The sequence below is a fragment of the Staurois parvus genome, unplaced genomic scaffold (assembly GCF_062004578.1).
Source record: "Staurois parvus isolate SC_StPar_1 unplaced genomic scaffold, SC_StPar_1.0 ptg000719l, whole genome shotgun sequence".
Classification (NCBI taxonomy): Eukaryota; Metazoa; Chordata; class Amphibia; order Anura; family Ranidae; genus Staurois; species Staurois parvus.
Genome location: NW_028318515.1, coordinates 1,527,721 through 1,542,945, shown reverse-complemented (window position 1 = coordinate 1,542,945; position 15,225 = coordinate 1,527,721). Strand labels below are relative to the sequence as shown.

Genomic DNA, 15,225 nt, shown 5'->3' with positions numbered 1-15,225 from the left:
GAGGCAGCAGTATTCGGAAGCCATACACAGGCCTAGGTTAAAAAGCGGAAGCCGTCAGCAGCGTGAGCAGACGACAGAGACACATGGCGCAGGGTGGCGGTGGATGCAGCAGTATTCGGAAGCCAAACACAGGCCTCGGTTAAAAAGCGGAAGCCGTCAGCAGCGTGAGCAGACGACAGAGGCACATGGCGCAGAGTGGCGGTGGAGGCAGCAGCAATGGAAGGCCATACAGCACCCTATCACAAAATGGAACCCACCAACAGTGTAAGGAGACCTGAAAGTGGCACATGGCGCAGGGTGGCGGTGGAGGCAGCAGTATTCGGAAGACATACACAGGACTAGTTTAAAAAGCGGAAGCCGTCAGCAGCGTGAGCAGACGACAGAGGCACATGGCGCAGGGTGGCGGTGGAGGCAGCAGTATTCGGAAGCCATACACAGGCCTAGGTTAAAAAGCGGAAGCCGTCAGCAGCGTGAGCAGACGACAGAGACACATGGCGCAGGGTGGCGGTGGAGGCAGCAGCAATGGAAGGCCATACAGCACCCTATCACAAAATGGAACACACCAACAGTGTAAGGAGACCTGAAAGTGGCACATGGCGCAGGGTGGCGGTGGAGGCAGCAGTATTCGGAAGACATACACAGGACTAGTTTAAAAAGCGGAAGCCGTCAGCAGCGTGAGCAGACGACAGAGGCACATGGCGCAGGGTGGCGGTGGAGGCAGCAGTATTCGGAAGCCATACACAGGCCTAGGTTAAAAAGCGGAAGCCGTCAGCAGCATGAGCAGACGACAGAGACACATGGCGCAGGGTGGCGGTGGAGGCAGCAGTATTCGGAAGCCATACACAGGCCTAGGTTAAAAAGCGGAAGCCGTCAGCAGCGTGAGCAGACGACAGAGACACATGGCGCAGGGTGGCGGTGGATGCAGCAGTATTCGGAAGCCAAACACAGGCCTCGGTTAAAAAGCGGAAGCCGTCAGCAGCGTGAGCAGATGACAGAGGCACATGGCGCAGGGTGGCGGTGGAGGCAGCAGCAATGGAAGGCCATACAGCACCCTATCACAAAATGGAACCCACCAACAGTGTAAGGAGACCTGAAAGTGGCACATGGCGCAGGGTGGCGGTGGAGGCAGAAGTATTCGGAAGACATACACAGGACTAGGTTAAAAAGCGGAAGCCGTCAGCAGCGTGAGCAGACGACAGAGGCACATGGCGCAGGGTGGCGGTGGATGCAGCAGTATTCGGAAGCCAAACACAGGCCTCGGTTAAAAAGCGGAAGCCGTCAGCAGCGTGAGCAGACGACAGGCACATGGCGCAGGGTGGCGGTGGAGGCAGCAGCAATGGGAGGCCATACAGCACCCTATGACAAAATGGAACCCACCAGCAGTGTGAGGAGACCTGAAAGTGGCACATGGCAGAGTGTGGCGATGGAGACAGCAGCAATGGGAGGCCGTACAGGGACCCATGACACACTCTGGACCTGGCAGCAGCATGAGGAGGCGGTACAGGGGCCCATGACAGATTACGGGCCTGGCAGCAGCATGAGGAGTCGGTACGGGGGCCCATGGCAGATTACGGGCCTGGCAGCAGCATGAGGAGGCGGTACAGGGGCCCATGGCAGAGTGGCGGAGCGTAAGCAGCTAAAATTGAAGGCCATATAAAGGCCTATGTTAAAAAGTCCCCCCAGCAGCAGCGTGGGGAGACGACTAATAGTCGTCTCCCCACACTGCTGCTGGGGGGACTTTTTAACATAGGCCTCTGTATGGCCTTCAATTTAGGCTGCTTACGCTTCGCCACTCTGCCATGGGCCCCTGTACCGCCTCCTCTTGCTGCTGCCAGGTCCAGAGTGTGTCATGGGTCCCTGTACGGCCTCCCATTGCTGCTGACTTCATCGCCAGACTCTGCCATGTGCCACTTTCAGGTCTCCTTACACTGTTGGTGGGTTCCATTTTGTGATAGGGTGCTGTATGGCCTTCCATTGCTGCTGCCTCCACCGCCACCCTGCGCCATGTGCCTCTGTCGTCTGCTCACGCTGCTGACGGCTTCCGCTTTTTAACCGAGGCCTGTGTTTGGCTTCCGAATACTGCTGCATCCACCGCCACCCTGCGCCATGTGTCTCTGTCGTCTGCTCACGCTGCTGACGGCTTCCGCTTTTTAACCTAGGCCTGTGTATGGCTTCAGAAGAATGCTGCCTACACCGCCACCCTGCGCCATGTGCCTCTGTCGTCTGCTCACGCTGCTGCCAGGTCCATACTGATTCATGGCCCCCTGTACCGGCTCCTCATGAACGTGGTTCAGCGGGTTTGCATCACTTAACGGCAAATCGTTGACAAACGCTGGGACGTTCAGTGTTATGCGCATTAAGCCAGACACCAAAGGGCAGCACAGACCTGTTATTACTCGCTCAAGCATGGCTGAACAAAACCAGTCTCTACCACAAATTGGACCCAGACCTGCCCAGGGTCTCGTAAGTAGATTGCACGGAGGAGTAGAGTTCGTTATTGGAATTAACTGTGAGGGACTTTTAAACCTAGGCCTGTGTATGGCCTTCAATTGAAGCTGCTTCTGCTCCGCCACTCTGCCATTGGACTCTTGATAGTCGTCGACTATCAAGAGTCCAATGGCAGAGTGGCGGAGCAGAAGCAGCTTCAATTGAAGGCCATACACAGGCCTAGGTTTAAAAGTCCCTCACAGTTAATTCCAATAACGAACTCTACTCCTCCGTGCAATCTACTTACGAGACCCTGGGCAGGTCTGGGTCCAATTTGTGGTAGAGACTGGTTTTGTTCAGCCATGCTTGAGCGAGTAATAACAGGTCTGTGCTGCCCTTTGGTGTCTGGCTTAATGCGCACAACACTGAACGTCCCAGCGTTTGTCAACGATTTGCCGTTAAGTGATGCAAACCCGCTGAACCACGTTCATGAGGAGCCGGTACAGGGGGCCATGAATCAGTATGGACCTGGCAGCAGCGTGAGCAGACGACAGAGGCACATGGCGCAGGGTGGCGGTGTAGGCAGCATTCTTCTGAAGCCATACACAGGCCTAGGTTAAAAAGCGGAAGCCGTCAGCAGCGTGAGCAGACGACAGAGACACATGGCGCAGGGTGGCGGTGGATGCAGCAGTATTCGGAAGCCAAACACAGGCCTCGGTTAAAAAGCGGAAGCCGTCAGCAGCGTGAGCAGACGACAGAGGCACATGGCGCAGGGTGGCGGTGGAGGCAGCAGCAATGGAAGGCCATACAGCACCCTATCACAAAATGGAACCCACCAACAGTGTAAGGAGACCTGAAAGTGGCACATGGCAGAGTCTGGCGATGAAGTCAGCAGCAATGGGAGGCCGTACAGGGACCCATGACACACTCTGGACCTGGCAGCAGCAAGAGGAGGTGGTACAGGGGCCCATGGCAGAGTGGCGAAGCGTAAGCAGCTTAAATTGAAGGCCATACAGAGGCCTATGTTAAAAATAATAACATGTTTGGGGCATGATTCATGGCGGATTTAGTCAGTTGTGTCAGGAACTGGTGGTTTGAAATCCAGACTAATCCACGCCTGATTCATTTTCACAAACGTGAGTCTCTCCACACTTTGGGTGGACAGTCGTGTCCTCTGCGGAGTTACAATACCTCCTGCCGCACTAAACACGCGCTCCGATGCCACGCTACTGGCCGGGCATGACAGCCTTTCAAGGGCAAATTCAGCTAGTTGGGGCCAAAGGTCAAGTTTCGTTGCCCAGTAGTCAAGGGGATTGTCTACCTCGGTTGGCAGGGTGCTGTCCAAGTAGGCCCGAGCCTGTTGTTTGAGGTCCTGCTCCAGGTCCACCTGATGCTGCTGCTGCTGCGGCTGGTTAGTAGTTTCCTCACTGCGCTGGTGAAGAAAGCTACTCATCATCGACTGCAGACTGAGGCAGCCGCTGCTGGTGGAGCTGCCACTGCTCCTACCACCCCACCCCTCCCCTGCTGCCATGGCAGCGGAACGCGAGCGCACAGGGCCCACAGTGTCTGAGGATGGACATTGGCGCAGAAAGGCAGAGACCAACTGACTACATAGGTGGTTTTTATAGTACTTTATTTTGGCCTCCCTCTCAGCAGGTGTGAAAAAGGCCACCATTTTTGAACGGTAGCGAGGGTCCAACAAGGTGGACAGCCAAAAGTCATCCCTCTGTCTGATGGTTATTATTCGGCTGTCGCTACGCAAGCAACCGAGCATGCTATGGGCCATTTGTGCCAAGGAATGCGAGGGACTCCCTGCCTCCATCTCCACAGCATACTGCCACGGTGCGTCTGGGTCCTCTGTCTCCTCCTCCTCCTCTACCAGATGCTCCTGCTCCTCCACTCCTGTCCGCTGAGTGGAAAAACCACCCATTTCACTCAATAATTCCTGAGCACCAATGTCCTCCTCTACCTCCTCCTCTTCTTCCTGTCCTGCCCCCACAGGGGTCATGTGGCGTTGAGATCTGTGCGCCACGTCTACCGCACCCTGACCAGCCATTGTTAACAGCATTTGTTCCAGGACGTGCAACAGAGGAATGACGTCGTTCATCCCATAGTCCTGCCGACTCACGAATAGCGTGGCCTCCTCAAAGGGCCTGAGCAAGCGGCAGGTGTCACGCATGAGCTGCCAATGGCTGACATCTAAGTTACACAGGGGAGTACCTTTATCCGCTTGTAACATCAGGAAATCGGTGATGGCCTTTCGCTGTTCGTAAAGGCGGTCTAACATATGTAGGGTTGAATTCCACCTTGTTGCAACGTCGCAGATCAGGCGATGCTGTGGAATTCCGTTCTGCCGCTGCAGCTCAAGGAGGGTGTGCTTTGCGGTGTAGGAATGGCTGAAATGCATGCAAAGTTTACGTGACATTTTAAGGATGTCTTGCAGTGGGATGGTGGATTTTAGGAACCGCTTGACAACCAGATTGAACACGTGAGCCATGCATGGCGCATGGCACAACCTTCCTTGACGCAGAGCAGACACCATGTTCTTTCCGTTGTCGGTCAACATGGTTCCGATTTTCAGTTTGCGCGGAGACAGCCATCTGTCGATTTCTCTGTTCATTACACTCAGAAGTTCCTCCCCTGTGTGACTACGTTCGCCAAGGCATACCAGGTGCAGCACAGCGTGACACCGTTGCGCCCTGCACATGTGATATGCCGGTCGGGTAATGGGACTTGGCACGGGGGTGGCGGCTGAGGACACGGCGGAAGAAGAGGTGGTAGAGGCGGACATCTTTTCTGGACCCAGGACGTGCAAACGTGGAGGCAAAAGCGGTGTGACCTGTCCAAGTTGCTGGTGCCGGCACCACGTTCACCCAGTGGGCCGTAAATGACATGTACTGTCCCTGACCGTAGTTACAGCTCCACACGTCGGCGCTGCCGTGCACTTTGGCAGAGACCGACATGCTCAAAGACTGGCCCACCATCTCTTCTACATGTGAATGCAGGGCTGGCACTGCCTTTTTGGCGAAGAAATGCCGGCTTGGCACTCTCCACCGTGGCTCGGCACAAGCCATCATTTCTCGGAAAGGTGCTGAGTCCACCACTTGGAAAGGGAGGGACTGCAGCACCAGCAACTTGGACAGGAGGACATTCAGCTTCTGCACCGTCGGGTGCGTGCTCGCAAACTGTTGTCTCTTGGAAACGGATTCCAAGAAAGACTGCTGACGGAATCCGTGAAGAGGAGTAGCAGGAGAAGGAGCATCTGAACGAGCGGAAGATGCCAACGAGCGACAACTCCCCTCAGCAGAGGTGTTGGAGCCTTGACTGGCTGATAGAGGGCGATTGACGTCGGGTGACGGAGCAAGTAACGGAGCGGGTGATGGAGCGGGGGCTGGGGCAGGCAGAACCGCCGTATCTTTATCACGGTTTTCCCAGGCCACCGAATGGCGACGCTGCATATGCTGACGCAACGCTGTAGTCCCAACATGGGCCCCCTGGCCACGCTTGACTTTCTGGCCACATAGTCGACATACGGCTACGTTTACTTCCTCGGGCGGCTTGACGAAAAATTGCCACACCGCCGAGTAGGAAACTTTGCCCCCGCTACTCCTCACTGGCTGACTGCTACTTCCTCCGTGCACACCGGCACCACTACTGGCCGTGGTGGTAGGCTGCAGTGGAGCTGGTGCTCTACTCCGTGGCCGTTTGCCTCCACTGACACTGCTGCGACCCTGCTGCCTCCTGGGCAACCCACCGACTGTTTTGCTCGCTGGCAAGCTGGCACCCTCTTCTCCTGATGATGCGGAAGCAATAGCCTGATGACGACGAGGCTGCCAAGTGCGATCAGCCTCATCATCATCAATTAGGGTCTCCGCCTCACTACTAGCCCCCTCGGCTGCGTGTGGGTCAGGAGACAGACCTGTCTCTAGACCGGCTACCGAGCCACTCTCCTCGCCAGTACTTCTTCGCCTGGCTGCTGAAGAGGCGGATGTCTCCCCCCGTTCCTGACCGCCCTCTGTTAGCTCTTCCTCACTGTACAGTGGGGCTGAGCCCACAGCATGCGATACTTCGCTTGCTGAGGGAACACCAAAGGACAGGGGCAGGTAGAGGACACGTGATTTCAGTGGGCTTGCTCCCGGGCCATGCCAACTAACGGTTGTGTCTGACGTACCCACCAACCGTTGGCTGTAGGTGTCAGAGGTGACCTGGGAAGAGGAAGATGACCGAGTCAACCAATCGATGACGGCAGGGTTGCCGGTGGAGACACGACCGCTGGATGACACCGGGAGCACTGGCCTCTGGCTGCGACTAGTGCTGCCTCGACCCCTTCCTCTGCTGCCACGTCTGCTCGCTCCTGAAACATTGCCTCCTTTGCCACTCCTCTGCGTGTTGTCTGACATACTCTTTAATTCAATAAGCACCCCAAACATAAAACAGGATTTAACTCTTTGAACGTACAATAGTGGTTGTGAAGCAGAAAGTAACGATTCTGTGTCCCTGAGTAACAATTCTGTGTCCCTGAGTAACGATTCTGTGTCCCTGAGTAATGATTCTGTGTCCCTGAGTAACAATTCTGTGTCCCTGAGTAACGATTCTGTGTCCCTGAGTAACGATTCTGTGTCCCTGAGTAACAATTCTGTGTCCCTGAGTAACGATTCTGTGTCCCTGAGTAACAATTCTGTGTCCCTGAGTAACAATTCTGTGTCCCTGAGTAATGTCCCTGAGTAACAATTCTGTGTCCCTGAGTAACGATTCTGTGTCCCTGAGTAACGATTCTGTGTCCCTGAGTAACGATTCTGTGTCCCTGAGTAACGATTCTGTGTCTGTCCCTGAGTAACGATTCTGTGTCTCTGAGTAACGATTCTGTGTCCCTGAGTAACGATTCTGTGTCCCTGAGTAACGATTCTGTGTCCCTGAGTAACAATTCTGTGTCTGTCCCTGAGTAACGATTCTGTGTCCCTGAGTAACAATTCTGTGTCCCTGAGTAACAATTCTGTGTCCCTGAGTAACGATTCTGTGGCCCTAAAGTCTCTGTGGCCCTAACTCTGTCCCTAATACAGACAGGTCTGTCTCTCTTGAATGACCGGAGGCTAATGGAAAATTCTAAGATGGCCGCGATTTATAGCTCCACCATTACACAGTGCTGGCTGGCTGGCTGCTGATTGGCTAATGCGATCACATGTCATGAATGAATGCATTATGGGTCAGCGCGCCTTGTCTGCGCGCCTTCCCAGAGATCCCCGCTCCGTCGCCACACATGTCGCCGCCATTTTTGGGAAAATTCGATTCGTGCATCCGAAGTTTGCTAATTTTCGGATTCGGCGCGAATCAAATTTTTCCTAATCTTCGAAATGAATTCCACTTCGTCATGTTCGATTCGCTCATCTCTACTGATGTTATAAAATGAACGTGTATGCTGTGACCATAGATCTCCTTTAATGTTCTAGCTAGACCAAACAATTTATGCAATGGCATCACCTTTAAAGGGCCATTTATGTATGTCTAAATTACTACAGTATCTCCATTTTTTCACCAAATAGATCATTTCCAACAGTTTTGCTATGCTGTACTTTATCCACTCACTCTTGCCATATTTCACCTAGGGGAAAAATGGTCAGCCAAATCTATTTTGCAAATCACTTCACTGATCTATAAAGATGGTCTTTTTCGTTGCAAATTTTGCTGATACATCAGACATACAGTACATCATTTTTTACTTTTTTATTTTTATATATTTTTTTCTACTATCTCCATCTTTGGAAAGAGGAGAGCAATTTTTGAAGGGGCTTGGAAGCTGGACATAAAGCAGGAAGTATTAAGGTGGAAGGCTGACATCACCTTTAAGAGCAAAGAGGCCTTGTGCAACACACAAGCTGGCCATACACTAGAAATTAAATAAAAAAATTTAATTCTAACAACATTTGTTCAATTTTTGAATTGTTAGAGATGTCAAATCAGTTTTCGTATGCAGTGACAAGAAAATTTGAAGAAGATGAACGGAAAATTTTTCATGAGGGTCGTCTTGGAGGTGTGTTTGGGGTCGTTATGTTGGAATACTGCCCTGCAGCCCAGTCTATGAAGGGAGGGGATCATGTTCTGCTACAGTATGTCACAGTACATGTTGGCATTCATGGTTCCCTCAATGAACTGTAGCTCCCCAGTGCCGGCAGCACTCATGCAGTCCCAGACCATGACACTCCCACCACCATGCTTGCTTGTAGGCAAGACACACTTGTCTTTGTACTCCCCACCTGGTTGCCACCACACACACTTGACACCATCTGAACCAAATAAGTTTATCTTGGTCTCATCGGACCACAGGACATGGTTCCAGTACTCCATGTCCTTAGTCTGCTTGTCTTCACCAAACTGTTTGCGGGCTTTCTTGTGCATCATCTTTAAAAGAGGGTTCCTTCTGGGACGACAGCCATGCAGACCAATTTGATACAGTGTGTGGCATATGGTCTGAGCACTGACAGGCTGACCCCCCACCCCTTCAACTTCTGCAGCACTCATACGTCTATTTCTCAAAGACAACCTCTGGATATGACACTGAGCACGCGCAATCAACTTCTTTGGTTGACCATGGCAGGGTCTGTTTTGACTGGAACCTGTCCTTCCTGTTAAACCGCTGTATGGTCTTGGCCACTGTGCTGCAGCTCAGTTTCAGGGTCTTGGAAATCTTCTTATAGCCTAGGCCATCTTTATGTAGAGCAACAATTCTTTTTTTCAGATCCTCAGAGAGTTCTTTGCCATGAGGTGCAATGTTGAACTTCCAGTGACCAGTATGAGAGAGTAAGAGCGATAACACCAAATTTAACACACCTGCTCCCCATTCACACCTGAGACCTTGTAACACTAACGAATCACATGACACCAGGGAGGGAAAATGGCTAATTGAGCCCAATTTGGACATTTTCACTTAGGGGTGTACTCACTTTTGTTGCCAGCAGTTTAGACATTAATGGCTGTGTGTTGAGTTATTTTGAGGGGACAGCAAATTTACACTGTTATACAAGCTGTGAGATACTGTATGCAATTTATGAATCATTGTACCACAAGCCAATATATTGAATCTTTTGATTCATTTTTACTGTGGCAACTCCTTGTAATAAATACTTTTGTTTTCATTTTTGTATAGTTATTGTGTTTTTTGCCATACAAAGTCTCAGGGGAACATTTCCATTTCCTTCTTTTTTGGTTCAAGTGCATTGGAATATTGGCAAGAGTTTTGTTTGGTGGGACTTTTTGCCATACTATTTATTTTTGTGTTCACCACATCAGTAGCATGAATGGGGGGGGGGGAGTAAACCTCTTCTTGCCTTCATGCATTACATGCTGAGCTCTGCACAAGGCAGACCTCTGGACCTGTAAAGCACCCTACGGCTAACTTCATAAGCTGCACTATGCACTGTGCTGCACTGTGCCAGGGGGGGCACCCACAGCAGGATCCAGTGCAAAGGCGACATTACAGTCAGGCTCCACATCTTTCACAATAAGGGGTCTGCGTAGGGTCCTCCAAGGCTCTGCTGAAGAGTTCATCAATCCAAGGGCTTCATAATAAAGCCATAGTAGCCATGGTGCAGCTGGGTGATGAAGGACTCATTTTGAATGAAATCCATTTGGGAAGAAATCATCCAGAAAGAGAATAAGAAAAAAAAACCTCCATAGTAAGAAGATTTGCTTCTTTCAGTAGGAGAAGAGATTTATCAACTAAGAACACTAGTAAAAAAAATTGAGCTAGCTGGGAATGAGACAGGTTATATACAGGCAGGGGGAAATCTCTGCAGCTTTTATTTCTTTATTGTACATCATGGGACAAAGAGCAGGTTATAAATCATGACTACCTGGGTTATGCACCACCTATAGGTGAATGAACACTGGCAGAAACAGACAGGAAGTCCTCCACTACATAACTCTGAAGGAAGTACTTCAGTTTTTTCACCAGTGTCTGAAGGTGATGGTCACAGGTGTGCAGCTCTCTGCACATACACTACCGTGTGCACAAAATGGTTCCAGTAGGGATCAACAGTATGATGCTTTCCAGATCTGTTCCAATGGCTAAAATGCTCAGAATGGCACCCAGACCCCTCCAGTGGTGAAAGAGGTCGACATGTGGGCATTGCCTGTAACACAACCATTCGGCACTGGACCCTGCAAATATGGAACCCTGTGCAGTGATGGTTGACCAAGGTGTTTCCAGTAGGGTGCTGTACAGGTCCAGGGCAGGGGACTCCAATAAAGGGGGACTGAGTCCATGAGGGTCTATTTAGACATTCCCCGCAGTGATAGGTGAAAGTTGGATCTTTGTCTTCCTAGACAGATCCTGTGGCTATATTAGTAAGTCCCTGTAAGCCAATTTTGGTATCCATTTTATTGCTGCTTTTAAATGTATATGTGCCTTTTCCTCCATTTTCCCATTAGGGGGCAACTGATTTTGAGCTGCTGTGTTCACTGTTTTTCCTGCTAGAGCTGGCTGTGTGCCTCCAGCTGTATGTGTGTGCCTTTTCTCTTTTACCCTCTAGGGGGCATTTGCTATAGGCAGTCTGCGTTCATTGTGTGCAGCCTGCTATTTTGCCTCTGGCCACCTGGCAGAACACGTACGCTCTGGGTGGTTTTTGTTTTTTTTTGTTATCTGTTCAAAGCTTCCTTTTGGCTGTGCAGCTGCCATCTTTCCAGGTTACATCGGCTGTGCATGCACAATTGCCCAATAGCACATACATGGCAACAGGCAGCTGTTTTTTTAGAGGCAAACAGATCAGCAGTGGGTTCTCTTCAGAGCAGGTGCGAATTTGAGGGGGAGGAATGAGAATGTTGCGGCCATCTTTATTTTTTAAGATGAATTTTTTTTAACCCAAACATGGTGACAGGCACAACACAGGAAGAACAGGGAAGCGCTAGCAGGAGACACATGAGGACATAAGGCAGGCTCAGGATAGCTTGTGGGTTACATGAGTTACCTACTAGGGAATTGGCACCAGCAGCTGCGGTTTCCCCTATGACACCAAATTTGTGCACCTTGCACAAACAGCCTTTTAAGTTGAGTGGAGCTGTCTTGTCTAGATACAGGTCCTGTTTCTCTTCTTTTCGGGCTGGTTTCTCCTAAAAAGAGGAGGGATGAAAGCTCAGCAGGGGGTAAGTGTGTGGCTGTTGCTGTCAGGCCATGTGGGCACTAGACATGACTTGACTCTGATGATGCGATTTTAAAAGGAAGGCCAGGGATATCTGGATAATTTGAACCATTATGTCTATTTGGTCTTGTGGCTAAAACAGAGACATCTACGTGTGCTACAAAGGAGGATTTGTCAGCTGATTAGCGAGTTTAGAGAATAAGCTCTCCAGTATGTTCATCTCTATGGGGCAAGGTACTAAGAAGCATGGTCACTCTCCTTCACTGGTCCCCTCTACTTTTTTGGGAAAGGATTGCGTGGATTATGGGCAGATAGAGGATGTGGTGGAGCTGGAAGCAGAAGAGGCAGTTGTTTCTGCATCCGTCTCCCGAGTCCGAGGAGCTTCAGGTTCAAGTTTTTTTTAGGTCCAGGGGGGCCTTGTGAAGTCACTACCTGGGATAGTCCTCATTGATTAAACTTACCATTTCCTGAATCAGAGTCCCAAAAGGTACCTTTTCATTGTGGCTTACGCCCTCATTTAGAGGAGAGGGTGTTTGCAGAAAGGGCTCACATTGACAAGGTGTTTTTCCTCCTAAAAGGATTTTCTTAGCTGCATCCTATGGAGGAAAAGTGTGTTAAGAGGTGGGGTATGCCCTCATTTGAGGCAGCTGTTTTCCTATCTTAACAAGAATGAGACTGTGGATGATGTTGCTACCTTCAGGAATCCAGAAAATAACAGGTTGGAAACATTGATGAAGGCCTCTTTTTTTGGCTGGGGCTGCTATGCAGCAAGCAGTAGCAGTGTGTTGGTGTCTCTCAGAGTTTTAGGGCCACAAGAAGCACCTGTCTAGGTACTTGTATTCCACAGATGGTGAGCGTGATATAAGTGAAAACTTAGCAGAGTCACCTTGGGTTCTTTGTTTTACTATGGATGTCCTGAAGGGTTCTACTCAGTAGGTTTTATGCTTGGGACTTTTGTCTGTTCACACGCACAGGATATTTGGCTGAAAGTACTGGTCAGCAAGGTTATCTTGTAAAAACTTTCCTCAATGCAGTCTTTCCATCACTTACAGGGCTCATCCTTTAGAGTGAAGCTTCTAAAAGAACTTGGTAATCGAAAGCAGCAAAGATCGGATTACAGGTCTCCCTCTATAAGAAGAGGTGTCCCCATTCATTCAGGTGGGGGAATGTTTGCAGGCATTTGCAGTTTTTTCCACAAAAGAGGGTGTCTTTCTTGTCACCTGTTTGTTCAAGTAAGTAACTGTGCCACTTCCAGAACAGGAAGGGGTTGTCAGCTTTTATTCGTTCCTGTTTACAGTTCCAAGCCAAATGGAGACGATCATCCAATTTTTTAGATTTGAAGAGTCTCAACAAATTTCTCAAAGTACAAAGGTTTCGCATGGCTTTGCTCCAGCCAGGGAATTTCCTGGCATCAGAGACATAAAGGATACCTGCTTACATGTCCTGATCTCCTTCCTCATCTGAGGTTTTTTGCGGTTGGCAATTGAAAGTCAGCATTTTTCAGTTAGTGGCACAACTTTTTGATCTGTCCACAGTTCTCTTGGTATTTACCTAGATCCTAGTCCCATTTTCTAGGCCTTTTGAGGGTCCAGGGTGTGCCCATTTTGGGATACCTGGATGATTTGATGATTGGAATTAATCCCTTGATCAACTGGAGCACAATTTTATCTCTCACAGTCTGAACACTGCATATTTTTGATGAGCTCTCAATTTTCCTAAGGTCAGCATTAGTTTCAATTGGTTTACCACACCAGAAGTTAGAGGTAATTCTGAGGTTGGAGTTTCTGCCAGTGACCATTCAACTATAGGTAGCGTATAACCCAGGTCATGATTTATAACCTGCTTTGTGTCCTGTGATGTACTCCAATAAATGGATTTTACAGGTAAGTACACAAATCCTCATTTTTTTGCCAGTGTCCAATCACCTGACGTTAACTGCATATAACCTAGTAGCAATGATTACAAGAGAAACCTTTGTCTAGTACGTACGTTGATGGTGCTAAGGACTAAATGTTATACTACCCCCAACTAGAGAAAAGAGACTCACAGCAGTGAAAATAAGTCTGTCATGTTTCATGATAAACCTTTTTAAAACTAGTGATAAACCATTTTAAAACGCTTTCATTCTGGGGGAGCAACAAATTGTACAAGTAAAGTCATAAATCCTTGCAAAGGAGCATAAACACCTATTTTGTTAGGCAGGAGGAATAATGAGCACCCAAGAATGAAAGGGTGAGTTGCAGAAAGCTGCCAGCTCAAGAGGTTTACTGTAGATTTGAATCTGTAAGAAACGCAAAAAGCACAACTGTTTCCTGCACAAAGCTCAGCATTGCACTTATTGCAACTGGATCCTGAGATGGTGAGCAGCCTGCAATTGTAGAACAACCACCCTTACTCTTAGCACCAGATATGCTGCTAAAATCAAACAGGGGATGTTGCAAATTTAAGGAAAGAGAGCTACCCCACATACATAGGAATATTCACAGACCATCTGTGTGAGTAGATAGAAGTATGGCGAACTGACTACAGACAGTTTAGATAGGAGTTGAAGTATCGTGAAGAGAGTGTGCTGCAACACTTCTCTGCTGCTGCCTTGAATTCTGAAAGGGAACACTCATGGTGTATCCAGAAAAGCTCTCTCTGAGCTGAGAAAACCATGGGAGGAAGAGAACTCGCATATGCACACTATCTCCTCCAAACTGCTTCATCAAAGATCCAACTGGGAGAGAAACATCAAGAAATTCAAATAAGTGGCTCGAGCATAAACAGTACCTGATTGCCAGAACCCTACAAGCACACATAGCAACCTAGAATAGAATAGGAGGAGGGTTCCCAGTACGATTAACAAGCCCAGAAAAGTTTTCTGTCCTCCTCTACAGTGCCCAGCCATTACAGCTGCTTTTGTGGTGGAAACACACACAGAAAAAAATTCGCGTAAATTTAAAGAAGAAAATTCCAAACACAGAGACCTGCCTAGCCACTCACAAGAAGTGAGTCTTCGGCAACGGTGACAGATAAAAACTGCCCCAGCTCTGGTCCTGATAACTCATCAAGGAAACCCCTGATACACTGGCTTTAAAACAAAGTACTGTGCTAACTGAAACAGAGGGGTTGTCACTTTCAAACGCAAAGCTGTCGCAGAGAGAACAACAGTTCTAGGGGCCCGCCCTCCCACCCTTCCCTCGTACGCGCCGCCGACCCCGCGCGACCCACCTCCTCCGCCCCCCACCCGTCTCTCGTCGCCGGGCCCGGCGCCCGCGGCAGGCGGAGCGCAGCGAGATTCCGGCGGCACCCCTCGCCCACCCGTGCCCCGGCGGGGAGGGGAGAGAGCGCCCAGGCCCCGAGCCCCAGGGGGCTGGCTGCCCCAGCTCTGGTCCTGATAACTCATCAAGGAAACCCCTGATACACTGGCTTTAAAACAAAGTACTGTGCTAACTGAAACAGAGGGGTTGTCACTTTCAAACGCAAAGCTGTCGCAGAGAGAACAACAGGATATCTAATGAACCGGGAAAACTTGCACTGGCTGACTAACTGTCTTCCTGCCTTCCAGGATGTAACTGACTGTAACTGACTTCCAGGATTTCCAATATCTGTCCTGAATCTACCAGTAGCTGTTAATAGTAGAAAAGATAGAGACATCCATTCTCCTAAGGCCACTAAGCAAAAC

At 49.7% G+C, this 15,225-nt stretch overlaps 1 protein-coding gene across 1 annotated transcript in view; it reads right to left on the bottom strand.

Annotated features, from left to right (window-relative positions):
* DNAH10 (dynein axonemal heavy chain 10) overlaps window positions 1-15,225 on the bottom strand; it is a 272,004-nt gene that overhangs the window by 151,857 nt on the left and 104,922 nt on the right. The gene's annotated exons all lie outside the window — the stretch shown is intronic.